Below are 26,984 nucleotides of genomic sequence, written 5' to 3' on the forward strand. Positions count from 1 at the left end.
TATTGAGTGCAAGAATATATGCTCAACATTTTTTTCACATTTTCACAGAAAAGTCTAACATACTTAATTCTCAAACCAAAATTTTCCAAACCCAATTTCCCCACATTTAAATCATGAACACTCTCACTAGTCTAAGCTAACCAAGGATTCAAATTAAAGACATTATTGTTTTTCACTTAGAGTTAATGATATGCTAAATATAAAGAACAAATGGGGTAAAATAGGCTCAAATTGGTTTGCAAAGGATAATGAAAGGGTAAGGTCATATGGGTATGTGAGCTATAGTGAAACAAGGCCTCAATCATGTAAGTGTATGCATACATTAAACCATGGAAATATAGAATCAAGCAAGACAAAGATCACAATTTTAGAGAGAACAACACACATTAAGAATAAAATATTGGTTGATAAAATGCAACCAATCAAATAGGCTCAAAATCTCATTGGTTTTGTGTGTTCGAGCTCTAAAACCATGTTCCAAATTAAAATTTCTTCAAGCAAGTTCAACAAAAATTTTTAATTAAATTAGTGAAATACTCTAAAATAGTTTCTTGAAAAAGAAAATATTACTTCAACCAAGCAGTTGGTAAAATATGCACAAAATTAACAAACATGCAAATGCAACAACTAATTTAACAAAGAAATTGGTGTTGAGACAAGAAAGTAACTAACCCACGGAGATTGGTATCGACCTCCCCACACTTAAAGATTGCACCGTCTTTGGTGCATGCTAAGATGTACAAGTGAAAAGGTTGTTCCAACTGATGCTTTTCTCCAATGATTGTGTAGATGGACTTGTTTGTTGTCCCATTGAGAAGCTTTTTCTTTCCCTTCTCGGTGGCCATCCTGAAAGAAGAGAAAAAGGAAGAAAAGTAACCCAGAAATAAAGATAAGGAAACAAATAAAATATGGGTGGGTTGATGCCAAATAATGAGGATCTCAACTACATGGTAGCTACAAAATGTAAGTGAAAAAAATAATAGAAGCACATGGCATATCAATAGTGCATGAGTTGCAACAATGAGGGAGAGAGAGTGGGTCATGAAAGACAAGATAAGTTCAAATCAATGCAAAACGAATACAAGTGTCATAAAAGAGTAGCATTGACCTATAAATAATATTACCCAACAATGGAAATAAGTCACAAAGCACCAAAAGAAAGCAATAGAAATGCAATAGTAGAATAAGAACATTTAACACCAATAGAAAAATTATAAACATAGAAAAGAAAATAAAAATATGCATACAGTTAAAATGCAATGAATGAAAATATGCAAATAAATTAAGTAAAATATAATGAAAGAGAATAAAGAGGGGAAGTCAAAGAAATGAAGAAGAAGGAAGTAAGAAAGGAAGAAGAAAGAATAAGAAGGGAGAGAAGAGAGAAGGAGAAGGGAATCTGCGAAACGACGTGTAAGCATCGCGTACGCGTACGCGTATGCGTGGGTGAGTGATGAGCGGATAATTTATACACTTTTTGGTATCGTTTTTAGGTAGTTTTCAGTAGGATCTAGCTACTTTTAGGGATGTTTTTATTAGTTTTTATGAAAAATTCACATTTCTGAATTTTACTATGAGTCTGTATGTTTTTCTGTGATTTCAGGTATTTTCTGGCTGAAATTGAGGGACCTGAGCAAAAATCTGATTTAGGCTGAAAAATGACTACAGATGCTGTTGGATTCTGACCTCCCTGCACTTGAAATGGATTTTCTGGAGCTATAGAACTTCAAATGGTGCGGTCTTAACTGCGTTGGAATGCAGACATCCAGGGTTTTCCAGTAATATATAATGGTCGATACTTTGTTCGATCTTAGATAACGCAAACTGGCGTTCAACGCCAGTCCCATGCTGCATTCTGGAGTAAAACGCCAGAAACACGTCACAAACTAGAATTAAACGCCAAAAACACATTACAACTTGGCATTTAACTCCAAGAGAAGCCTCTGCACGTGTAAAGCTCAAGCTCAGCCCAAGCACACACCAAAGTGGGCCCATGAAGTGGATTTCTGCACTTAGACTTATTTCTGTAAACCCTAGTAGCTAGTTTAATATAAATAGAACTTTTTACTATTGTATTAGATATCTTTGGTCTTAGTTTTAATCTATTGTTCATCTTAGGAGATTATTGATCACGTTATGGGGGCTGGCCATTCGGCCATGCCTAGACCATCACTTATGTATTTTCAACGGTGGAGTTTCTACACACCATAGATTAAGGTGTGGAGTTATGCTATTCCTCAAGTATTAATGCAATTACTATTATTCTTCTATTCAATTCAGCTTATTCTTATTCTAAGATATTTTTTGCACTTCAGCATGATGAATGTGATGATCCGTGACACTCATCATCATTCTCACCTATGAACGCGTGCCTGACAACCACTCCCGTTCTACCTTAGATCGAGCGTATATCTCTTGGATTCCTTAATCAAAATCTTCGTGGTATAAGCTAGAATCCATTGGCAGCATTCTTGAGAATCTGGAAAGTCTAAACCTTGTCTATGGTATTCCGAGTAGGATTCAAGGATTGAATGACTGTGACGAGCTTCAAACTCGCGAGTGTTGGGCGTAGTGACAGACGCAAAAGAATCACTGGATTCTATTCTGACATGATCGAGAACCGACAGATGATTAGCAGTGCTGTGACAGAGCATTTGGATCATTTTCACTGAGAGGATGGGAAGTAGCCATTGACAACGGTGACGCCCTACATACAGCTTGCCATGGAAAGGAGTAAGAATGATTGGAGGAAGGCAGTAGGAAAGCAGAGATTCAGAAGGGACAAAGCATCTCCATACACTTATCTGAAATTCCCACCAAGGATTTACATAAGTATCTCTTTTTTCTATTTTATGCTTTATTTATCTTTATATTCGAAAACCATTATAACCATTTGAATCCACCTGACTGAGATTTACAAGATGACCATAGCTTGCTTCATACCAACAATCTCTGTGGGATCGACCCTTACTCACGTAAGGTATTACTTGGACGACCCAGTGCACTTGTTGGTTAGTTGTGCGAAGTTGTGACAAAGTTTGATTCACGTTTGAGAGTTCCAAGTCTATTGGCGCCATTGTTGATGATCACAATTTCGTGCACCAGTGAGCAGAGATCCAATCGACGCGCAAGCGTCGGTCACGCGTACGCGTGACGACTGGTTGTGCTAAACGCGCAATACCAGTACCAAGGCAGCACAACTCTCGGCCAAATCACTCATTGACGCCAATTTTCCATCCACGCGTACGCATCACTGACACTTACGCGTGGGTGACTAAAATACGGGTGTCGTGCATACGTCGCCCACGCGTATGCGTGGGTTGGCTCGTGCACAAGGCACCCTTCCTGCACAACTCCCGTGTAACCTTCTGTAAGGTTTAGCGTCGCATGTGACGCGTGCGCATGGTTCACGTGCACGTGTGGAACGTGCTTTTCTCTCTTTTTTTTTTTGCAGAATGCAAAATGCAGATGCTGATGCAGACACTATGACTAGATACTAATAAAAATAGAATAAAATAAAATTAAGGATAAAAATGAAAAATCATACTATGGTATGTTGTCTCCCATCTAGCACTTTTAGTTATTGTCCTTAAGTTGGACATTTGGTGAGCTCCTTGTCATGGTGGCTTATGCTTGAACTCTTCCAGGAATCCCACCAATGCTTGCAATTCCAATAGCCTCTGGGGTCCCAAACTAGGTGCATAACGCCTTCAAGCAAGTTGAAGCAAGTGACAACGCCCCAACAGTGTTGATTGCTAGAATGAATTCCGGGGTCCCAAACTTTGCTCTTGCACCCGTCTTCTTGATCTTCATCATTATTCCAACCGGGTGACAAGCAATTTGAATTCTCACTAAAGCGTCCAGACAACTTCCTAGACCCATTCAATTGAGCTCTACACCAACCTTTGCATTTCAACTTGGAGCATACAACCATATTGAACCTTGCATGAAAGCTCCTATCACTGACCATTTTCCTCTTTCTCTTAAAGCCACAAAGAGCTCTAAGCTGACCATCTATTTCAAGGAAGCCATATTCAAGTGGAATGAGAAAGCTAGGGGATATGAATTTTACCCACTTAAATGTCGTGAAGGATGATGGCGACTTAGGTGGAGGGGTCTCCAACAACTTTGGCAAGGTGATTTCAAGCTCCACTCCCTTGTGGTCTTTCTTGACAACTTCCACCTCTTCGCAAGCTTCTTCAATGTCAACCTCTTCCTCTTGGTAGCTTTCTTCCAATTCAATCTCTTATTCATTGCTCACCAAGGGCATGGGAGGTTGTGCTTCTTCTTCTTTAATCTCCATCTCTTGATCAACCTCTTCAAAGTCTTCAACCATGATACGCCTTGGAGTTTGTACACCCTCCTCAACATCAACATCAAACACCTTGGAATGAGGCTCTATGACTGGACTTTCCCATGGAGGTTCTGCATCTCCCAAGTCTTCAACCACTTCCTCTTCTGTGATAATTTCGGCCTTCTCCACTTGCTTTAATACAAAATCAAACTCCTTTTTTATGTCTTATTCCTTCACTAATTCTTCAACCACTCCTTTGCCTTCAAGGGTCTCTACTATCTCCACCTTTAGGGCCTCCTCTAGCTTTTTATGAAGTATGAATTCGTGAAGACTATCCCTTCTCTCTTGTTCCATATCCATAGTATAATTGTGATCATCTTGCTCTTGGATTGATGGATATGGGTGCTCTTCCATGGAGGGCAGTGATGGGATAGAGAGATCATTGTGTGGTTGAAAAGGAGCTACATTAGAGCTTGAGGGTTGAATATTAGAGGTAGAGGGTTGGTCTCTGCGGGATATAAGATTTTAGAGTTTAGAGGTGAGACTAATGAGATTAGAGATAATTGTGTTGTTATCCAATGGAGGTTGGGGTGGATAGGAGGGTTCATGTGTTGGGAGAAAAGGCTCATGATAGGAAGGTGGTTCATCTTAATAAAGATATGGAGATGGTGCATATTGAGGTGGTGGTTCTTGGGGAGGTGGTTCGAAGTATGGTTCGTATGGTTCATATAGGGTTGGTTAGGTGGATATGGACTGGGGTCATATGGAGGTGAATGGTGAAAAGGGGCTTGTGAGTAGGGTGGTTCAAAGCTATATTGAGGAGGTGGTTCATAAGCATATAGTGGGGCTTCTTGGTAACCACAAGGGGGTCCACCATATCTATCGTCTAAGTACGCACCCTGGAATGGCTCTTGACCATAGTAATTTAGTGGAGGATGGTTGTCACGAAAAGGTCCACCATAACTATTACCTTGGGATGCATCGTAGAATGGTCGTTGCCCATGGCACCTTGGAGGAGGTTGTTGCTGAAAGGGTTTATCAAATCCTTGTGACTCCTCCCATCTTTGATTGTTTCGACCTTGATGGATGTTCTCATTATAGCGTCCATTCGCTGCAACATAATTTGAACTAAACTCATAGCGACAGGGGTGAGAATTCATAGTAGCTAATAAAAATTAAAAACAAAAACAAACAAACAAGCAAAAAGCAAATATTTACAATAACCAATAATAAGGCACACGTTTGCAATTCTCTGGCAACGGCACCATTTTGACGAACAGATTCTTGCGTGGTTTAGAATTTCACAAATAAATTCTCGTTGAAAGTATAGTTTCTAAACCAACAAGAATCCTTTCGCACAAAAGATTGTTTGTCACGAGTAACAAACCCCCAAATAAAATTGATAACCAATGTATTTAAACCTCAGATCGTCTCTCAAGGAAGTGCAGGGAGGTGTGCTTATAATTGGTTATGGAAAAGTATCTTTTTGGGGTTTTTTAAGATAAAAAGCAAGAATAGTAAATGGCAAAAGGAATAAACTAATAACTAGAAAAGCTCTTGGCAAGGTATGAGAACTGGATGTCCTATCCTAGTTATCCTTATCAATTCTGATAAGAATTGTCCATTGCTCCCACTTAGTCACCCTCTAACCATGAAGGTGCATCAAGTGGATAAATCAATATGAATCCTCAAGTCCTAGTCAACTTCCAAGGAAAGACTAGAGTTAGTGGAATTCAAAATCAATCAGCAACTTTTAATTATCAATCAACAAAGGAGTTTGATAACTCAAGTGTTACCAATTACTCAACCAAGCCAAGAACATAAAATCCTACTCTAACATCCTTCTAAGCATTTTGTCAAGTACTTGGAGGTCACAACATAAAAACATAGAAAAGCAATAAGAGATAATAAAATCCAAACAATTAATTGCTTTAATATGGAAATTGAATCTAACATCAAAAGTTTACAAACTAAAATAACAATGAGTAATCAATAAGAGTAGAAGAGAAATTCTAAATCCTAAAACCTAGAGAGAGGAGAGAGCCTCTCTCTCCAAAAACTACCTCTAAAACCTAAAATTGTGCAAATTAAAAGTGAATGAATGATTCTCCCACTCTGTAGCCTCTAATCTGTGTTTTCTGGGCCAAAAAGTGGGTCAAAATAGCCCAGAAATCGCCCCCAATAATTTCTGATACGTCCAGCACGTGGCTCTGTCACGCATACGCGTCGCCCATGCGTACGCTTCACTTGTCTGCGGCACAATCCATGCGTACGCGTGCTTCACACGTGCGCATTGCCTAACAGTAAGGAAACTATGGCAAATTATATATCGTTGCAAAGCCCCGGATGTTAGCTTTCTAAAACAACTGATAATGCTTCATTTGGACCTCTGTATCTCAAGTTATGAACGATTGTGTGAGAAGAGGTCAGGGCTGACAGCTTTGCAGTTCCTTCAACTTCTTGTATTCCTTCCACTTTTGCATGCTTCCTTTCCATCTTCTAAGCCATTCCTGCCCTGTAATCTCTGAAAACACTTAACACATATATCATGGCATTGAATGGTAATAAGAGAGGATTAAAATTAGCTAAATTAAGCCCAAAGAAATATGTTTTCAATCATAGCACAAAATCGTGAAGGAAAATATAAAACATGCAATTTACATGAATAAGTGTGAGAATGGTGGATAAAATCCACTCAATTAAGCACAAGATGTACCACGAAATAGTGGTGCATCAATCCTTCGAGTTATTTCTAGTAATCTATTTTTGATAAGGGCTGATTAAGTCTCTTTTTATTGATTACTTTTTATAACTTTGTCGCTTTGATCAGTCGGATCCGACTTCTTTATGCCGGTCCATCCTAAGTTATTTTTAGCAATCCAATTTTTCTCAAACCTCGTCATACCTCTTTCTATGGATCACTTTTTTTATAAATTTTTTGTTGCTTTGGTCGATTGGTCCAACTTTTTCATCTCGGTCCATCACAAGTTATTTCTAGTAATCCATTTTTTAGTCAAGGCTGGCCAGGCCTCAGCTTATGGATTACTTATTATAACTTTGTTGATTTTGTCGTGATCAGACGGTGAATTTGATCTTCACCTTGCCGACCTGTTGCTTTGTCTTGATCGAGCAGTAAATTTGGTTTTCACTTTTTTCCGATCTATGTCGAAACTTAGGCGATGAATTCGGTTTTCATCGTGGTCGGGTGATGAATTTGATTTTCACCTTGCCGACCTGTAGAGAGGCTTTGTAGAAAATCTGGAAAACTTTATTCAAATAAAAAATAGACATATACGCAAGAATATGCACATGTGGGTGTTTACTTGTTCCGAGGGTTACCTGAAACTGTAGGTCGATCTCGGACGAGATCTTCTGTACTGGTCGGAGTTGTTGTGTCCGACTTGAGGATGGTGGCTGGAGCCGCCGTGTCCGACTTGTTGGACTTGGTGGTGGTGTTGATCCTTTGTCACCGGAGGGTGGGGGTACCTGCAAGGGACTCCGATGCTTAAGTTAGCAAGCAGGTTTTTAGTAGAATCAGAGTATGAGTTATACCTGGGTGCTCCAGCATATTTATAATGTTGTAGAGTGATCTTTTCTAGGGATAAGATAGGTATCTTATCTTATCTTTGAGTGGAGTTATCTTATCTTTAAGGGAACCGTCCTTATCTCTATAGGCTTGGGCTGCCTTTGGATTCGGGTCATGTTCCTCTGTTTAGGCCCTCTTTGGGCTTTCCTGGTGATTTAACCGAGCTCTTGAAGAAGAGGTCGGATAGTCCTGACCTGAAGAGGTTGGTCGACTTGTGATGAGCGGATAATTTGTATGCTTTTTGGCATTGTTTTTAGTATGTTTTTAGTATGATCTAGTTAGTTTTTAGTATATTTTTATTATTTTTTAGTTAAAATTCACTTTTCTGGACTTTACTATGAGTTTGTGTGTTTTTCTGTGATTTCAGGTATTTTCTGGCTGAAATTGAGGGACCTGAGCAAAAATCTGATTCAGAGACTAAAAAGGACTGCAGATGCTGTTGGATTCTGACCTCCCTGCACTCAAAGTTGATTTTCTGGAGCTACAGAAGCCCAATTGGCGCGCTCGCAACGGCGTTAGAAAGTAGACATCCTGGGCTTTCCAGCAATATATGATAGTCCATACTTTGCCCAAGATTTGATAGCCCAAACCGGCGTTCAAAGTCACCCTCAGAAATCCCAGCGTTAAACGCTGGAACTGGCACCCAAATGGGAGTTAAACGCCCAAACTGGCATAAAAGCTGGAGTTTAACTCCAAGAAGAGTCTCTGCACGAAAAATGCTTCATTGCTCAGCCCAAGCACACACCAAGTGGGCCCGGAAGTGGATTTTTATGTCATTTACTCATTTCTGTAAACCTTAGGCTACTAGTTTTCTATAAGTAGGACCTTTTACTATTGTATTTTCATCTTGGGATTATTTTAGATCCTTTGATCATCTTTGGACATCTAGTTCTTAGATTATTGGGAGGCTGGCCATTCGGCCATGCCTAGACCTTATTCTTATGTATTTTCAACGGCGGAGTTTCTACACACCATAGATTAAGGTGTGGAGCTCTGCTGTACCTCGAGTATTAATGCAATTACTATTGTTCTTCCATTCAATTCCACTTGTTCTTGTTCTAAGATATCACTTGTTCTTCAACTTGATGAATGTGATGATCCGTGACACTCATCATCATTCTCACCTATGAACGTGTGACTGACAACCACCTCCGTTCTACCTTCGATTGGGTGAATATCTCTTGGATTCCTGATTGCACGATGCATGGTTGATCGCCTGACAACCGAGTGCTCGTCTGACAAACGAGCCAACCATTCCGTGAGATCAGAGTCTTCGTGGTATAGGCAAGAACTGATGGTGGCATTCAAGAGAATCCCGAAGGTCTAACCTTGTCTGTGGTATTCTGAGTAGGATTCAATGATTGAATGACTGTGACGTGCTTCAAACTCCTAGCAGGCGGGGCGTTAGTGACAGACGCAAAAGAATCGATGGATTCTATTCCGGCCTGACCGAGAACCGACAGCTGAATTCCGCGTGCTGTGACAGAGCATATGCAATCGTTTTCACTGAGAGGATGGGAGGTAGCCATTGACAACGGTGAAACCCTACACAAGCTTGCCATGGAAAGGAATAAGAAGGATTGGATGAAGACAGTAGGAAAGCAGAGAGACGGAAGGGAAGGCATCTTCATGCGCTTATCTGAAGTTCCTACCAATGAATTACATAAGTATCTCTATCTTTACCCTGTTGTTATTTTCGTTCATCACCATTACTATTTGAGTTTGCCTGACTAAGATTTACAAGATGACCATAGCTTGCTTCAATACTAACAATCTCCGTGGGATCGACCCTTACTCGCGTAAGGTTTATTACTTGGACGACCCAGTGCACTTGCTGGTTAGTTGTGCGAAGTTGTGTAATGCCATGGTATTGAACACCAAGTTTTTGGGGTTCATGACCGGGGATTATGAGAGTTGTGAAAAGTATTGTTCACAATTTCGCGCACCAAGTTTTTGGCGCCGTTGCCGGGGATTGTTCTAGTTTTGAGCAAGCTTTTGGTAACATCAGTGCCAAGATCCGGCAACAACACCAAGTTTTTGGCGTTATTGCCAGGGATTGTTCTAGTTTGGACAACTGACGGTTCATCTTGTTGCTTAGATTAGGTATTTATTTTTTTTCGAAAATCTTGAAGAGGAATTCTAGAGTTTCATGATGATTTGTTGAAGTCTGGCTGGCTGAGAAGCCATGTCTAATCTCATTGGACCGAGGTTTCAACTTATCATCACAAGAGCTTGTTGATTTTTATCAATCTTGCTTTTGGAGCAGTGATCTGCTAAGGCTTGGCTGGCCTTTGGCCATGTCTAGTGTTTTGGACCGAAGCTTTCTTTGAAAGCTTGGCTGGCTGTGAAGCCATGTCTAATTCCTGGACCGGAGTCTTAGACTAGCATTGCACTGATTCCTGGAATTCTCATTAAGAATTTTGATATCTTTTTTTTTCCACTTAATTTTCGAAAAACACAAAAAAAAATTAAAAAAATCATAAAATCCAAAAATATTTCTTGTTTGAGTCTAGTGTCTCATCTTAAGTTTGGTGTCAATTGCATGCATTCATTCATGTATCTTGGTGATCTTCAAGATGTTCTTGACGATTTACTTGCTCTAATCTTTGAATTCTATTGACTTGAGTGTCTTGTGTGTCTCATTTGCATTTTCATTTTGTTAGTGTCAGTAGTATACAAACTGCTAAGTTTGGTGTTTTGCATGCATTGTTATTTGATTCTTGTTGCATTTTGATTTTTCCTTATTATTAAAAATCCAAAAATATTTTTAATTTGTGTCTTTTCAAGTCAATAATAAAGAGAATTGAAGATTCAGAACATACAGCAGAGGAAATGCACAGAAAAAGCTGGGCGTTCAAAACGCCCAGTGAAGAAGGACAGACTAGCGTTTAAACGCCAGCCAGGGTACCTGGTTGGACGTTTAACGCCCAAAAGGGTAGCATTTTGGGCGTTAAACGCCAGAATGTGCACCATTCTGGGCGTTTAACGCCAGGATGGCTAGAAGGGAAGATTCTGTTTTCAAATCAAATTTTTTCTAAGTTTTCAAAATCTTTTCAAAATCAAATCTTTTTCAAATCAATTTTTCAATCAAATCTTTTTCAAAACCAATTTCTTTCCATTTTTAAAGATACTTACTATCAATTAATGATTTGATTCAACATTTCAAGTATGTTGCCTTTTTCTGTTGAGAAAGGTTTAATGTTTGAATCATATCTTTTCTTGTTAGTCAAGTTTTTAATTTTCAAAATCAAATCTTTTTAAAATGTTTTTCAAATCATATTTTTTCAATCACATCTTTTTAAAACTAATCATATCTTCTTAACCACATCTTTTTCAAAATAGTTTTCATTCAAATCTTTTTGATTTCTAATTTCAAAATCTTTTTCAAAAATCACTTGATTTCTTTTCCATTTTCATTTTCGAAAATTAAGTAATGTTTTTCAAAAAAAAAATGTTTTCAAATTTTCTACTTAATTTTCGAAAATCACTTCCCTCCTTCTCACATCCTTCTATTTATGGACTAACACTATCCCTTAATGCAAAATTCGAACTCCATCTCCTTTGATAAGTTCAAATTTTCTACTTCTGTCTTCTACTCTTCTTTTCCTCTGACACTTCAAGGAATCTCTATACTGTGACATAGAGGATTCCACATTTTCTTGTTCTCTTCTCTTTCTTATGAGCAGGAGCAAAGACAAAGGCATTCTTGTTGAGGCTGATCCTGAACCTGAAAGGACCTTGAAGAGAAAGCTCAGAGAAGCCAAAGCACAACTCTCTTTAGAGCACCTAACCGAATTCTTCAAAGAAGAAGAACACATGGCAGCCGAAAACAACAACAATGCCAACAATGCAAGGAAGGTGCTGGGTGACTTTACTGCACCTACTCCCGACTTCTATGGGAGAAGCATCTCTATCCCTGCCATTGGAGCAAACAACTTTGAGCTTAAGCCTCAATTAGTTTCTCTAATGCAACAGAATTGCAAGTTCCATGGACTTCCATTGGAAGATCCTCATCAGTTTTTAGCTGAATTCTTGCAAATCTGTGACACTGTCAAGACTAATAGGGTTGACCCTGAGGTCTACAGGCTAATGCTATTCCCTTTTGCTGTAAGAGACAGAGCTAGAACATGGTTGGACTCTCAACCTAAAGAAAGCCTGGACTCTTGGGAAAAGCTAGTCAATGCCTTCTTGGCAAAGTTCTTTCCACCTCAAAAATTGAGTAAGCTTAGAGTGGAAGTCCAAACCTTCAGACAGAAGGAAGGAGAATCCCTCTATGAAGCTTGGGAAAGATACAAACAATTGATCAGAAAGTGTCCCACTGATATGCTTTCTGAGTGGAGCATCATAGGTGTTTTCTATGATGGTCTCTCTGAACTGTCCAAGATGTCTTTGGATAGCTCTTCTGGAGGATCTCTTCATCTGAAGAAGACGCCTACTGAGGCTCAAGAACTGATTGAAATGGTTGCAAATAACCAATTCATGTACACTTCTGAAAGAAATCCTGTGAACAATGGGACTAGTCAGAAGAAAGGAGTTCTTGAGATTGACACTCTGAATGCCATATTGGCTCAGAACAAAATATTGACTCAACAAGTCAATATGATTTCTCAAAGTCTGTCTGGAATGCAAAATGCACCAAGCAGTACTAAGGAAGCTTCATCTGAGGAAGAAGCTTATGATCCTGAGAACCCTTCAATGGAAGAGGTGAATTACATGGGAGAACCCTATGGAAACACCTACAATCCTTCATGGAGGAATCATCCAAATCTTTCATGGAAGGATCAACAGAGACCTCAACAAGGTTTCAATAACAATAATGGTGGAAGAAACAGGTTTAGCAATAGCAAGCCTTTTCCATCATCTTCTCAGCAACAGACAGAGAGCTCTAAGCAGAATACTTCTGACTTAGCAACCATGGTCTCTGATCTAATCAAAACCACTCAAAGTTTCATGACTGAAACAAGGTCCTCCATCAGAAATTTGGAAGGACAAGTGGGTCAGCTGAGCAAAAAAATTACTGAACTCCCTCCTAGTACTCTCCCAAGCAATACAGAAGAAAATCCAAAAGGAGAGTGCAAGGCCATCAACATGGCCGAATTCTGGGATGAAGAAGAGGCAGTGAACGCCACTGAGGAAGACCTCACTGGGCGTCCACTAACCTCCAATGAGTTCCCCAATAAGGAACCATGGGAATCCGAGGCTCAAAATGAGACCATAGAGATTTCATTGGACTTACTTCTGCCATTCATGAGTTCTGATGAGTATTCTTCCTCTGAAGAGGATGAGTATGTCACTGAAGAGCAAGTTGCTAAATACCTTGGAGCAATCATGAAGCTAAATGACAAGTTATTTGGAAATGAGACTTGGGAGGATGAACCCCCTTTGCTCACCAAAGAACTGGATGACTTGCTAGGCAGAAACTGCCTCAAAAGAGGCAAGATCCTGGGAAGTTTTCTATACCTTGTACCATAGGCACCATGACCTTCAAGAAGGCCTTGTGTGACTTAGGGTCAAGTGTAAACCTCATGCCCCTCTCTGTAATGGAGAAGTTAGGGATCTTTGAGGTGCAAGCTGCAAAAATCTCACTAGAGATGGCAGACAATTCAAGAAAACAAGCCCATGGACTTGTGGACGATGTTCTGGTTAAAGTTGAAGACCATTACATCCCTACTGATTTCATAGTCCTAGAGACTGGGAAGTGCATGGATGAGTCCATCATCCTTGGCAGACCCTTCCTAGCCACTGCAAAGGCTGTGATTGATGTTGATAGAGGAGAGTTGATCATTCAAGTGAATGAAGAATCCTTGGTGTTTAAGGCCCAAGGATATCCCTCTGTCATCATGGAGAGGGAGCATGAAGAGCTTCTCTCAAAATAGAGCCCAACAGAGCCCCCACAGTCAAACTCTAAGTTTGGTGTTGGGAGGCCACAACCAAACTCTAAGTTTGGTGTTGAACCCCCACATTCAAACTCTAAGTTTGGTGTTGGGAGGTTCCAACATGGCTCTGAGAATCTGTGAGGCTCCATGAGAGTCCTCTGTCAAGCTAATGACAATAAAGAAGCGCTTGTTGGGAGGCAACCCAATGTTTTATAATTAACTATTTTCTTTTGTTATTTTATGTCTTTTGTAGGTTGATGATCATAAGAAGTCACAAAATCCATGAAAAAAGCAAAAACAGAATGAAAAATAGAAAGAAAAACAGCACACCCTGGAGGACGCACCCACTGGCATTTAAACGCCAGTGAGGTTAGCTGGTGGGTGTTTAACGCCGAGTCTGGCACCATTCTGGGCGTTTAACGCCAGAAAGGGGCACCAGACTGGCGTTAAACACCAGAAAGGGGCAAGATGCTGGCGTTAAACGCCAGAAATGGGCACCAGCCCGGCGTTTAACGCCAGAAATGGCTCAAAACGTGATTTTGAATGCCATTTGGTGCAGGGATGACTTTTCCTTGACACCTCAGGATCTGTGGACCCCACAGGATCCCCACCTACCCTACCACTCTCTCTCTTCTTCACCAATCACCTCAACACCTCTTCCCCAAAAACCCCTCACCTATCAAATCCCATCTTTCTCTTCCCCACTCACATCCATCCTTCATAAAACCCCACCTACCCCACCATTCAAATTCAAACCACTTTCCCACCCAAACCCACCCTCAAATGGCCGAACATCCCTCTCTCCCTCTCCTATATAAACCCTCCTTCACTCCTTCATTTACACACAACATACACACTACTTCTCCCCTTCTTGGCCGAAAATTAAAGCCATTCCCTTTCTCCTCATTTCTTCTTCTTCTACTCTCTTCTTTCTTCTTTTGCTCGAGGACGAGCAAACATTTTAAGTTTGGTGTGGTAAAAGCATTGCTTTTTGTTTTTCCATAACCATTTATGGCATCCAAGGCCGGAGAAACCTCTAGAAAGAGGAAAGGGAAGGCAAAAGCTTCCACCTCCGAGTCATGGGAGATGGAGAGATTCATCTCAAGGGTGCATCAAGACCACTTCTATGAAGTCGTGGCCTTGAAGAAGGTGATCCCCGAGGTCCCTTTTTCACTCAAAAAGGGTGAATATCCGGAGATCCGACATGAGATCCGAAGAAGAGGTTGGGAAGTTCTTACCAACCCCATTCAACAAGTCGGAATCTTGATGGTTCAAGAGTTCTATGCCAATGCATGGATCACCAAGAACCATGACCAAAGTGTGAACCCGAATCCAAAGAATTATCTTACTATGGTTCGGGGGAAATACTTGGATTTTAGTTCGGAAAGTGTGAGGGTGGCGTTCAACTTGCCTATGATGCAAGGAGATGAACATCCTTACACTAGAAGGGTCAACTTTGATCAAAGGTTGGACCAAGTCCTCACAGTCATATATGAAGAGGGCGCCCAATGGAAGAGAGATTCAAGAGGAAAGCCGATTCAATTGAGAAGGCATGACCTCAAACCCGTGGCTAGAGGATGGTTAGAGTTTATACAACGCTCAATCATACCCACTAGCAACCGGTCCGAAGTTACCATAGACCGGGCTATCATGATCCATAGCATCATGATTGGAGAAGAAATAGAGGTTCATGAGGTTATAGCCCAAGAACGCTATAAGGTGGCGGACAAGTCCTCTACCTTGGCAAGGTTAGCCTTTCCTCATCTCATTTGTCACCTCTGTTATTCAGTTGGAGTTGACATAGAGGGAGACACCCCCATTGAGGAGGACAAGCCCATCACTAAGAAAAGGATGGAGCACACAAGAGATCCCACTCATCATGAGATCCCTGAGATTCCTCAAGAGATGCACTTTCCTCCACAAAACTATTGGGAGCAACTAAACACCTCCCTAGGAGAATTGAGTTCCAACATGGGACAACTAAGGGTGGAGCATCAAGAACACTCCATCATCCTTCATGAGATTAGAGAAGATCAAAGAATCATGAGGGAGGAGCAACAAAGACAAGGAAGAGACATTGAGGAGCTCAAGCATTCCATAGGATCTTCAAGAGGAAGAAAGAGCCGCCATCACTAAGGTGGACCCGTTCTTTGATTTCCTTGTTCTTTGTTCTTCTGTTTTTCGAATTTTATGCTTATGTTTATCTATGTTTGTGTCTTGTGATCATTAGTGTCTTAGTGTCTTAGTGTCTATGCCTTAAAGTTATGAATGTCCTATGAATCCATCACCTTTCTTAAATAAAAATGTGCTTAATTGAAAAAGAAAGAATTGCATGAATTCTGAATTTTATAATAGTTTAATTATTTTGATGTGGTGGCAATATTTTTGTTCTCTGAATGTATGCTTAAACAGTGCATATGTATCTTGAATTTGTGGTTCATGAATGTTGGCTCTTGAAAGAATGATGAAAAAGGAGACATGTTACTGAGGATCTGAAAAATCATCAAAATGATTCTTGAAGCAAGAAAAAGCATTTCTATTCAAAAAAAAAAGAGAGAAAAAGAAAAAAAAATATAGAGAAATAAGAGTTGTGATCCAAGGCAAATAAGAGTGTGCTTAAGAACCCTGGACACCTCTAATTGGGGACTTTAGCAAAGCTGAGTCACAATCTGGAAAGGTTCACCCAATTATGTGTCTGTGGCATGTATGTATCCGGTGGTAATACTGGAAGACAGAGTGCTTTGGGCCACAGCCAAGACTCAATAAGTAGCTATGTTCAAGAATCATCATACTCTACTAGGAGAATCAATAACACTATCTGGATTCCGAGTTCCTAAAGAAGCCAATCATTCTGAATTTCAAAGGATAGTGTGAGATGCCAAAACTGTTCAGAGGCAAAAAGCTAAAAGCCCCGCTCATCTAATTAATACTGATCTTCATAGATATTTTTGGAATTCATTGCATATTCTCTTCTTTTTATCTTATTTGATTTTCAGTTGCTTGAGGACAAGCAACAATTTAAGTTTGGTGTTGTGATGAGCGGATAATTTGTATGCTTTTTGGCATTATTTTAGTATGTTTTTAGTATGATCTAGTTAGTTTTTAGTATATTTTTATTAGTTTTTAGTTAAAATTCACTTTTCTGGACTTTACTATGAGTTTGTGCGTTTTTCTGGGATTTCAGGTATTTTCTGGCTGAAATTGAGGGACCTGAGCAAAAATCTGATTCAGAGACTAAAAAGGACTGCAGATGCTGTTGGATTCTGACCTCCCTGCACTCGACGTGAATTTTCTGGAGCTACAGAAGCCCAATTGGCGCGCTCTCAACGGCGTTGGAAAGTAGACATCCTGGGCTTTCCAGCAATATATGATAGTCCATACTTTGCCCAAGATTTCATGGCCCAAACCGGCGTTCAAAGTCACCCTCAGAAATCCCAGCGTTAAACGCTGGAACTGGCACCCAAATGGGAGTTAAACGCCCTAACTGGCATAAAAGCTGGCGTTTAACTCCAAGAAGAGTCTCTGCACGAAAAATGCTTCATTGCTCAGCCCAAGCACACACCAAGTGGGCCCGGAAGTGGATTTTTATGTCATTTACTCATTTCTGTAAACCTTAGGCTACTAGTTTTCTATAAGTAGGACCTTTTACTATTGTATTTTCATCTTGGGATTATTTTAGATCCTTTGATCATCTTTGGACATCTAGTTCTTAGATTATTGGGAGGCTGGCCATTCGGCCATGCCTAGACCTTGTTCTTATGTATTTTCAACGGCGGAGTTTCTACACACCATAGATTAAGGTGTGGAGCTCTGCTGTACCTCGAGTATTAATGCAATTACTATTGTTCTTCCATTCAATTCCACTTGTTCTTGTTCTAAGATATCACTTGTTCTTCAACTTGATGAATGTGATGATCCGTGACACTCATCATCATTCTCACCTATGAACGTGTGACTGACAACCACCTCCGTTCTACCTCCGATTGGGTGAATATCTCTTGGATTCCTGATTGCACGATGCATGGTTGATCGCCTGACAACCGAGTGCTCATCTGACAAACGAGCCAACCATTCCGTGAGATCAGAGTCTTCGTGGTATAGGCAAGAACTGATGGCGGCATTCAAGAGAATCCGGAAGGTCTAACCTTGTCTGTGGTATTCTGAGTAGGATTCAATGATTGAATGACTGTGACGTGCTTCAAACTCCTAGCAGGCGGGGCGTTAGTGACAGACGCAAAAGAATAGATGGATTCTATTTCGGCCTGACCGAGAACCGACAGCTGAATTCCGCGTGCTGTGACAGAGCATATGCAATCGTTTTCACTGAGAGGATGGGAGGTAGCCATTGACAACGGTGAAACCCTACACAAGCTTGCCATGGAAAGGAATAAGAAGGATTGGATGAAGACAGTAGGAAAGCAGAGAGACGGAAGGGAAGGCATCTTCATGCGCTTATCTGAAGTTCCTACCAATGAATTACATAAGTATCTCTATCTTTACCCTGTTGTTATTTTCGTTCATCACCATTACTATTTGAGTTTGCCTGACTAAGATTTACAAGATGACCATAGCTTGCTTCAATACTAACAATCTCCGTGGGATCGACCCTTACTCGCGTAAGGTTTATTACTTGGACGACCCAGTGCACTTGCTGGTTAGTTGTGCGAAGTTGTGTAATGCCATGGTATTGAATGTAACAACCCTGATTTTAGAGTATGCGAGATATTTTCTGAAGGCACGGATTTCTCCGGTAGATCAGTAAAGGGAACACCTCTTCTATATCAACAAGTATCTCAATCCTCATTGTCATTATGTCCTCCTTAAGCTAGAACCTTTTCCAAGGCAAGCTCGATAACGCGGACACGAAGAACATAGTTTTTGAACCGTATCGGTTAGGAGTTTTGATCCGGTTTTTCGTAGATAGTCTCAGTTTGACGAACTGGACTCGATTCATGAGAGACGAGAGATAATAGGGTAATATTATCATTATATTAGTAATAAAAGTTTCTTGAATGATATTATAAGGTTACCTGGTCAGTTTTAGTTAAAAACAGAAAATCGGTTTAACCGGGTTTACGGTTTACTGGTGCAGCTTAGCACCAGCACTCTCTGATGACTTTAGCAATGCTAAGGCCTCATTATTCATGTTTTATTCTCATAATAAATATGTTACTAGTGTCATTTATGCTAGTAGCTCAGAAAATAATTTTTAGAGATGTTTTTACGAGTGTTCTGATACACCTAGTTTTAGTAGTAGTACACCAGAGATATTTTTATATTATTTTAATCCACCTCCAAGCCAACCAATCACAACTCACCTTACACCCCCAAAACCCCCAAGGCTGCCTCATTTGCTCATTGTGGCCGAAAATCACCAAGAGAAAAAGGAGAGAAAGTTCTTGGTTCATAAATCTTCAAAGCTTGATTTCTTCTGAACTAAAACTCAAATCAAAACTCCGATTTCACCAAAATGATCCTCTCTTCTTCCTCTACATAACCATGTGACTTATCAAGGATGGAAATAAGGTGAGATGGCTGTCTCCCTCCCTCTTCAATTCGGTTTTCAAGGAAAACCATGTAAACATGTGTTTTCTTGATGTGATTTAGGAGGAAAAAGTGCTAAAGGACCACCTGAAAGTTTAACCAAATTAGGAGCAGCAAAACCAGGTAGGGTTTGGTAAAATTAATCTTGATTGATTGTGTTTGAGATGTGTGATTATGATATGGTTTGGTTATGCTTGAAATTGATTGCTTATATGAGTTATTCTTGGTGAAAGTTTGTTGAAATTTTGATGAAATTTGATGAAATTCAAGCTTTATGTTCATGTTCTTGGGCAGCTGGGAAAAACGAAACCCTAGGCTTAAATTGAGGTTCAATTTGTGATGAAATCATGTAGAAAAGATGGGGTTTTAGTGGCTGCTAATTTATTATGAATTGTAGTAAAAATCGGTTGCTGAAAAGATTGAAAAACGGGTAAAAACAGAGAAAGAATTTATGAAGAACATGAAGAACACTTTGAGTGTGATGAAGAACAATGAAGAACAGGCCTTAGATCTTAAAAAGGGCAAGGAAGTAAAATTTTTGGTGTTTAAGGGGTTGTTTAGTAATTTCTGAAAGTTAGGGTGGTTAAAGTAGAAATATTAAAAGTTACGGGTGGTAAAAAGTGAATTTTAAAGGTTAAAGGTTAAAGTAAAGTTAATTTTCGAAAATATATTAATAAAATAATAAATAATAATAAAATATTAAATAATAATATTTAATAAAAAATAATATTTTAATAAAAATAATAAAATAATGCAGAAAAGGCAGTTTTCTGTAAAAGCTTTAGAAAGACAACTTTAAGTGCAGAATCTCATAATTACCTTCATAAAACACTTAGGGAGTGGTAAGAACATATTAGTGAGGCAAAGATAAAAGAAAGATAAAAAGTTGAAGAAAAGATAAGACTCGAAGAAAAAGTCTGTAAAGTTTTAATGACAGAAAAACAGACAGAGATTAGTGAAAGAACTAGAACAACATAGTTAGTCCTTGAGTTGCGACTAGGGTTAAGTATAATATGAAAAGTTAAACTGTTTCAGTATAGACTTAATGAACCTATACTTGGGGCAGAATAACTATTCATACCGAAATTTACATAAGCTTTAAAATACATACGTTAAGCAGAGAAATCAGAGTAAAGTAAAGAGATAAAGAGAAAAAGAGTGATATGGATACAGAAGAAAGAGTAATCAGAGAAAAGTAAAGAGATACAGAGAACAGAGTAACTAGAACATAGTAAAGAGATACAAAGAGAAAAGAGTAATATAATAAAGAGAAATGGTTTGAGCCAAGATATTGTAAAAGTGAAAGATGTAAAGTTTGTATAGTATGATTGAACAGAGAAAGAAAGAGATATTGCATAAGAATGTGAATGTGATGACGAATAATGAGAATGATAATGAATGATGATAATGAGAATGATTATGTAAGAATCTGCTGCAGAGAGACAGTCAGATAGATGGTGGTACGACCACTGAGAACGCTTTCCTGGGATACCTTGCTATAATGCTTTGCTGTAAGACAGAGGTTGCTTACAGAGGTATCAAGATGAATGTGCTCCTGTAAGACAGAGGTTGCTTACAGTGAGTGTGTTGTTGCTCCTGTAAGACAGAGGTTGCTTACAGTGAGTATGTTGTTGCTCCTGTAAGACAGAGGTTGCTTACAGTGAGTCTGTTGGGCGTATATCGGCTAATAAGTTTCACCCTGCAAGACAAAGGTTGCTTGCAGTGGATACCCTGTAAGACAAAGGTTGCTTGCAGTGGATATTGCCAACAGGAAAGCCTTATCCAGACAGAGGTTGCTAGGTAACGTCGGGAGCGGGTATGTAACCGACAGATGAGCTCATTACCTGCACTAGGGCTAGACATGCATCATTCTTGTCTGCGCATTATTCTCTGTTGTATTCCTTTCTGTGTGTGAACTATTTCTTTGTGTTTGTCTGCTTGTATGCTATTTCTATGTTTTATTTTCTTGTATTCTTCTGTTTGTGTTCTGCTTTCTATTGCCTCTACTTTCTCTTTCTATCTTTATCTTTTGGTTATTGCTTCGCTATATTCTATTATTCGTTTGCTAATCGACCCCAAATAAATGAATATAACTAATAACCCCGACCCTACTAAGGACTCCCCAGTTCTTACCCCTTCTCTCTCCCTTCCCCTTCAGATGGAAGTAAGAGTACCTTACCGTAGTTCGTCGATGATGGTTCTGCGAAGAGGATCCTACGCTAGATAGTCTTCTGAGTCTAGGGTGAATATCGTTCTCTATTTATATGTATATACTGTGAAACCAGCCAACGTCTGCACCCCGCTTATCTACAAACTTTAGCCTAACTCCTTCGTACGATGTTGCTGTTATGTGGCCACTCGATGAAGTACTTGAGAGATGCTCTTTGATGTCATATGATCGTGCAGAGGAGTAGTATACAACCTTCCACCTTTTGATGACGTTCCACCTGACTTGAGTTTAGAAGACCTAGAACGTATTTTCCCTCGCTTTAGTAGGTTAGAGGGACTAGGTGAGTATAGAGTCTAGGCTAGCCTGGGCGCCAGCTTAGGGACTTCTTGAACAGGTCAGGGCCTAGGATGTTGTATGTATATATATGTATATAGTTATTATTTAGCTATATCTAGGGGTGTTTTAACTAACAGTCGATGTTCTAATAAAGGCTGAATCACCGAATGTTGTCAACTACTTGTGATGTGTTTATGTGTGGTTGTTTGTAACTGTTTTATATATTATTAATTGTGAATTGATTATGAATGATACTGTTTGTTAATCCAAATGTTTTCAAAAAAAAAAATACCTCGTAAAATAACTACGCTTTTAACAACGAATCAGGCTCATATGATAAATAATAGATAATAATTAGGAAGACAAGTTGGTAGCGCTCAGTTTCTAGTATGATCATGACGTACAAGAAATTGGGTCGTTACAATTTGGTATCAGAGCAGTTCGTTCCCAGTAGAGCCTGGGGAGTGGACTGACTATGCTTCATTGCATACTCTGCTTGTGTGTCTCATGCTGTTAGGGTATCTTTAAGATACATTGGGCATGAATGTCTATGAGTGCTCATTTTGGGAATGTTCATACCTAACTTGAGATATTAAGACTGATCACCTTAATATTGATTGTTTGGTACGGATAAGACCTCAATGACTGTGAATAGGCATGGTTTAATCGAGCTCCGAACGATGAATCGACGTAAGCCACAGCTATCTTTATAGCTGTTATGATCTTCATGGCTATGGCTGCGTGAGATTTGGATGCTGTAAGGAATGGACTGATCTCTTCGTCAGGATGGATCAAAGGAAATAGACCGCTTAAAGATGGATTTCTTGCATGCGGCTGAAATTTTGAGGGCAAAATTTTCTTTTAGGAGGGTAGAATGTAACAACCCTGATTTTAGAGTATGCGAGATATTTTCTGAAGGCACGGATTTCTCCGGTAGATCAGTAAAGGGAACACCTCTTCTATATCAACAAGTATCTCAATCCTCATTGTCATTATGTCCTCCTTAAGCTAGAACCTTTTCCAAGGCAAGCTCGATAACGCGGACACGAAGAACATAGTTTTTGAACCGTATCGGTTAGGAGTTTTGATCCGGTTTTTCGTAGATAGTCTCAGTTTGACGAACTGGACTCGATTCATGAGAGAAGAGAGATAATAGGGTAATATTATCATTATATTAGTAATAAAAGTTTCTTGAATGATATTATAAGGTTACCTGGTCAGTTTTAGTTAAAAACAGAAAATCGGTTTAACCGGGTTTACGGTTTACTGGTGCAGCTTAGCACCAGCACTCTCTGATGACTTTAGCAATGCTAAGGCCTCATTATTCATGTTTTATTCTCATAATAAATATGTTACTAGTGTCATTTATGCTAGTAGCTCAGAAAATAATTTTTAGAGATGTTTTTACGAGTGTTCTGATACACCTAGTTTTAGTAGTAGTACACCAGAGATATTTTTATATTATTTTAATCCACCTCCAAGCCAACCAATCACAACTCACCTTACACCCCCAAAACCCCCAAGGCTGCCTCATTTGCTCATTGTGGCCGAAAATCACCAAGAGAAAAAGGAGAGAAAGTTCTTGGTTCATAAATCTTCAAAGCTTGATTTCTTCTGAACTAAAACTCAAATCAAAACTCCGATTTCACCAAAATGATCCTCTCTTCTTCCTCTACATAACCATGTGACTTATCAAGGATGGAAATAAGGTGAGATGGCTGTCTCCCTCCCTCTTCAATTCGGTTTTCAAGGAAAACCATGTAAACATGTGTTTTCTTGATGTGATTTAGGAGGAAAAAGTGCTAAAGGACCACCTGAAAGTTTAACCAAATTAGGAGCAGCAAAACCAGGTAGGGTTTGGTAAAATTAATCTTGATTGATTGTGTTTGAGATGTGTGATTATGATATGGTTTGGTTATGCTTGAAATTGATTGCTTATATGAGTTATTCTTGGTGAAAGTTTGTTGAAATTTTGATGAAATTTGATGAAATTCAAGCTTTATGTTCATGTTCTTGGGCAGCTGGGAAAAACGAAACCCTAGGCTTAAATTGAGGTTCAATTTGTGATGAAATCATGTAGAAAAGATGGGGTTTTAGTGGCTGCTAATTTATTATGAATTGTAGTAAAAATCGGTTGCTGAAAAGATTGAAAAACGGGTAAAAACAGAGAAAGAATTTATGAAGAACATGAAGAACACTTTGAGTGTGATGAAGAACAATGAAGAACAGGCCTTAGATCTTAAAAAGGGCAAGGAAGTAAAATTTTTGGTGTTTAAGGGGTTGTTTAGTAATTTCTGAAAGTTAGGGTGGTTAAAGTAGAAATATTAAAAGTTACGGGTGGTAAAAAGTGAATTTTAAAGGTTAAAGGTTAAAGTAAAGTTAATTTTCGAAAATATATTAATAAAATAATAAATAATAATAAAATATTAAATAATAATATTTAATAAAAAATAATATTTTAATAAAAATAATAAAATAATGCAGAAAAGGCAGTTTTCTGTAAAAGCTTTAGAAAGACAACTTTAAGTGCAGAATCTCATAATTACCTTCATAAAACACTTAGGGAGTGGTAAGAACATATTAGTGAGGCAAAGATAAAAGAAAGATAAAAAGTTGAAGAAAAGATAAGACTCGAAGAAAAAGTCTGTAAAGTTTTAATGACAGAAAAACAGACAGAGATTAGTGAAAGAACTAGAACAACATAGTTAGTCCTTGAGTTGCGACTAGGGTTAAGTATAATATGAAAAGTTAAACTGTTTCAGTATAGACTTAATGAACCTATACTTGGGGCAGAATAACTATTCATACCGAAATTTACATAAGCTTTAAAATACATACGTTAAGCAGAGAAATCAGAGTAAAGTAAAGAGATAAAGAGAAAAAGAGTGATATGGATACAGAAGAAAGAGTAATCAGAGAAAAGTAAAGAGATACAGAGAACAGAGTAACTAGAACATAGTAAAGAGATACAAAGAGAAAAGAGTAATATAATAAAGAGAAATGGTTTGAGCCAAGATATTGTAAAAGTGAAAGATGTAAAGTTTGTATAGTATGATTGAACAGAGAAAGAAAGAGATATTGCATAAGAATGTGAATGTGATGACGAATAATGAGAATGATAATGAATGATGATAATGAGAATGATTATGTAAGAATCTGCTGCAGAGAGACAGTCAGATAGATGGTGGTACGACCACTGAGAACGCTTTCCTGGGATACCTTGCTATAATGCTTTGCTGTAAGACAGAGGTTGCTTACAGAGGTATCAAGATGAATGTGCTCCTGTAAGACAGAGGTTGCTTACAGTGAGTGTGTTGTTGCTCCTGTAAGACAGAGGTTGCTTACAGTGAGTGTGTTGTTGCTCCTGTAAGACAGAGGTTGCTTACAGTGAGTATGTTGTTGCTCCTGTAAGACAGAGGTTGCTTACAGTGAGTCTGTTGGGCGTATATCGGCTAATAAGTTTCACCCTGCAAGACAAAGGTTGCTTGCAGTGGATACCCTGTAAGACAAAGGTTGCTTGCAGTGGATATTGCCAACAGGAAAGCCTTATCCAGACAGAGGTTGCTGGGTAACGTCGGGAGCGGGTATGTAACCGACAGATGAGCTCATTACCTGCACTAGGGCTAGACATGCATCATTCTTGTCTGCGCATTATTCTCTGTTGTATTCCTTTCTGTGTGTGAACTATTTCTTTGTGTTTGTCTGCTTGTATGCTATTTCTATGTTTTATTTTCTTGTATTCTTCTGTTTGTGTTCTGCTTTCTATTGCCTCTACTTTCTCTTTCTATCTTTATCTTTTGGTTATTGCTTCGCTATATTCTATTATTCGTTTGCTAATCGACCCCAAATAAATGAATATAACTAATAACCCCGACCCTACTAAGGACTCCCCAGTTCTTACCCCTTCTCTCTCCCTTCCCCTTCAGATGGAAGTAAGAGTACCTTACCGTAGTTCGTCGATGATAGTTCTGCGAAGAGGATCCTACGCTAGATAGTCTTCTGAGTCTAGGGTGAATATCGTTCTCTATTTATATGTATATACTGTGAAACCAGCCAACGTCTGCACCCCGCTTATCTACAAACTTTAGCCTAACTCCTTCGTACGATGTTGCTGTTATGTGGCCACTCGATGAAGTACTTGAGAGATGCTCTTTGATGTCATATGATCGTGCAGAGGAGTAGTATACAACCTTCCACCTTTTGATGACGTTCCACCTGACTTGAGTTTAGAAGACCTAGAACGTATTTTCCCTCGCTTTAGTAGGTTAGAGGGACTAGGTGAGTATAGAGTCTAGGCTAGCCTGGGCGCCAGCTTAGGGACTTCTTGAACAGGTCAAGGCCTAGGATGTTGTATGTATATATATGTATATAGTTATTATTTAGCTATATCTAGGGGTGTTTTAACTAACAGTCGATGTTCTAATAAAGGCTGAATCACCGAATGTTGTCAACTACTTGTGATGTGTTTATGTGTGGTTGTTTGTAACTGTTTTATATATTATTAGTTGTGAATTGATTATGAATGATACTGTTTGTTAATCCAAATGTTTTCAAAAAAAAAAAATACCTCGTAAAATAACTACGCTTTTAACAACGAATCAGGCTCATATGATAAATAATAGATAATAATTAGGAAGACAAGTTGGTAGCGCTCAGTTTCTAGTATGATCATGACGTACAAGAAATTGGGTCGTTACATTGAACACCAAGTTTTTGGGGTTCATGACCGGGGATTATGAGAGTTGTGAAAAGTATTGTTCACAATTTCGCGCACCAACTTGTCATCAAACAACCCGTGTCGGACCGCTCGACCCAAGGTATGAACAGTGCCCCTGCTCGAGTGCGGTCTTCCTCTTGAGGTCGAGTCCTTAGTTTTAGGATTTCGATCCTTCTCTGGAGAAGTCAATCTCGAGCATTGTCAATTTCTTTTGTAGAGATTCCTCTGAATGCGGAACGTTTTTCTTTTTCCTTCATCCTTTGAAAACGCGCGTCCCTTTGCTTTGGGAATGTGCGAGGGTTTAATAACCCATTAATTCTTTTAATGCTCTGTTTCTTTTGCCTCCCTCTTTTTGAATTTTCACTAAAACGGTTTTCTCTTCTCTATTTTCTTGCTTGCTATAACTTCCCCCTTTTTCTTTCTATTCTTCTGTTTTGGCTTGCCTGGGACTTGCATTTTTT

The 26,984-nt window shown here is 39.1% G+C and overlaps 1 non-coding gene across 1 annotated transcript; it reads right to left on the reverse strand.

Annotated features, from left to right (window-relative positions):
* Window positions 1–12,101: 12,101 nt before the first annotated feature.
* LOC112804579 (small nucleolar RNA R71) lies at window positions 12,102–12,209 on the reverse strand. Its single transcript, XR_003203188.1, has one exon. It is a non-coding gene; the product is annotated as a small nucleolar RNA R71 (small nucleolar RNA).
* Window positions 12,210–26,984: the final 14,775 nt, after the last annotated feature.

Source organism: Arachis hypogaea, chromosome 5, assembly GCF_003086295.3.
Source record: "Arachis hypogaea cultivar Tifrunner chromosome 5, arahy.Tifrunner.gnm2.J5K5, whole genome shotgun sequence".
Classification (NCBI taxonomy): domain Eukaryota; kingdom Viridiplantae; phylum Streptophyta; class Magnoliopsida; order Fabales; family Fabaceae; genus Arachis; species Arachis hypogaea.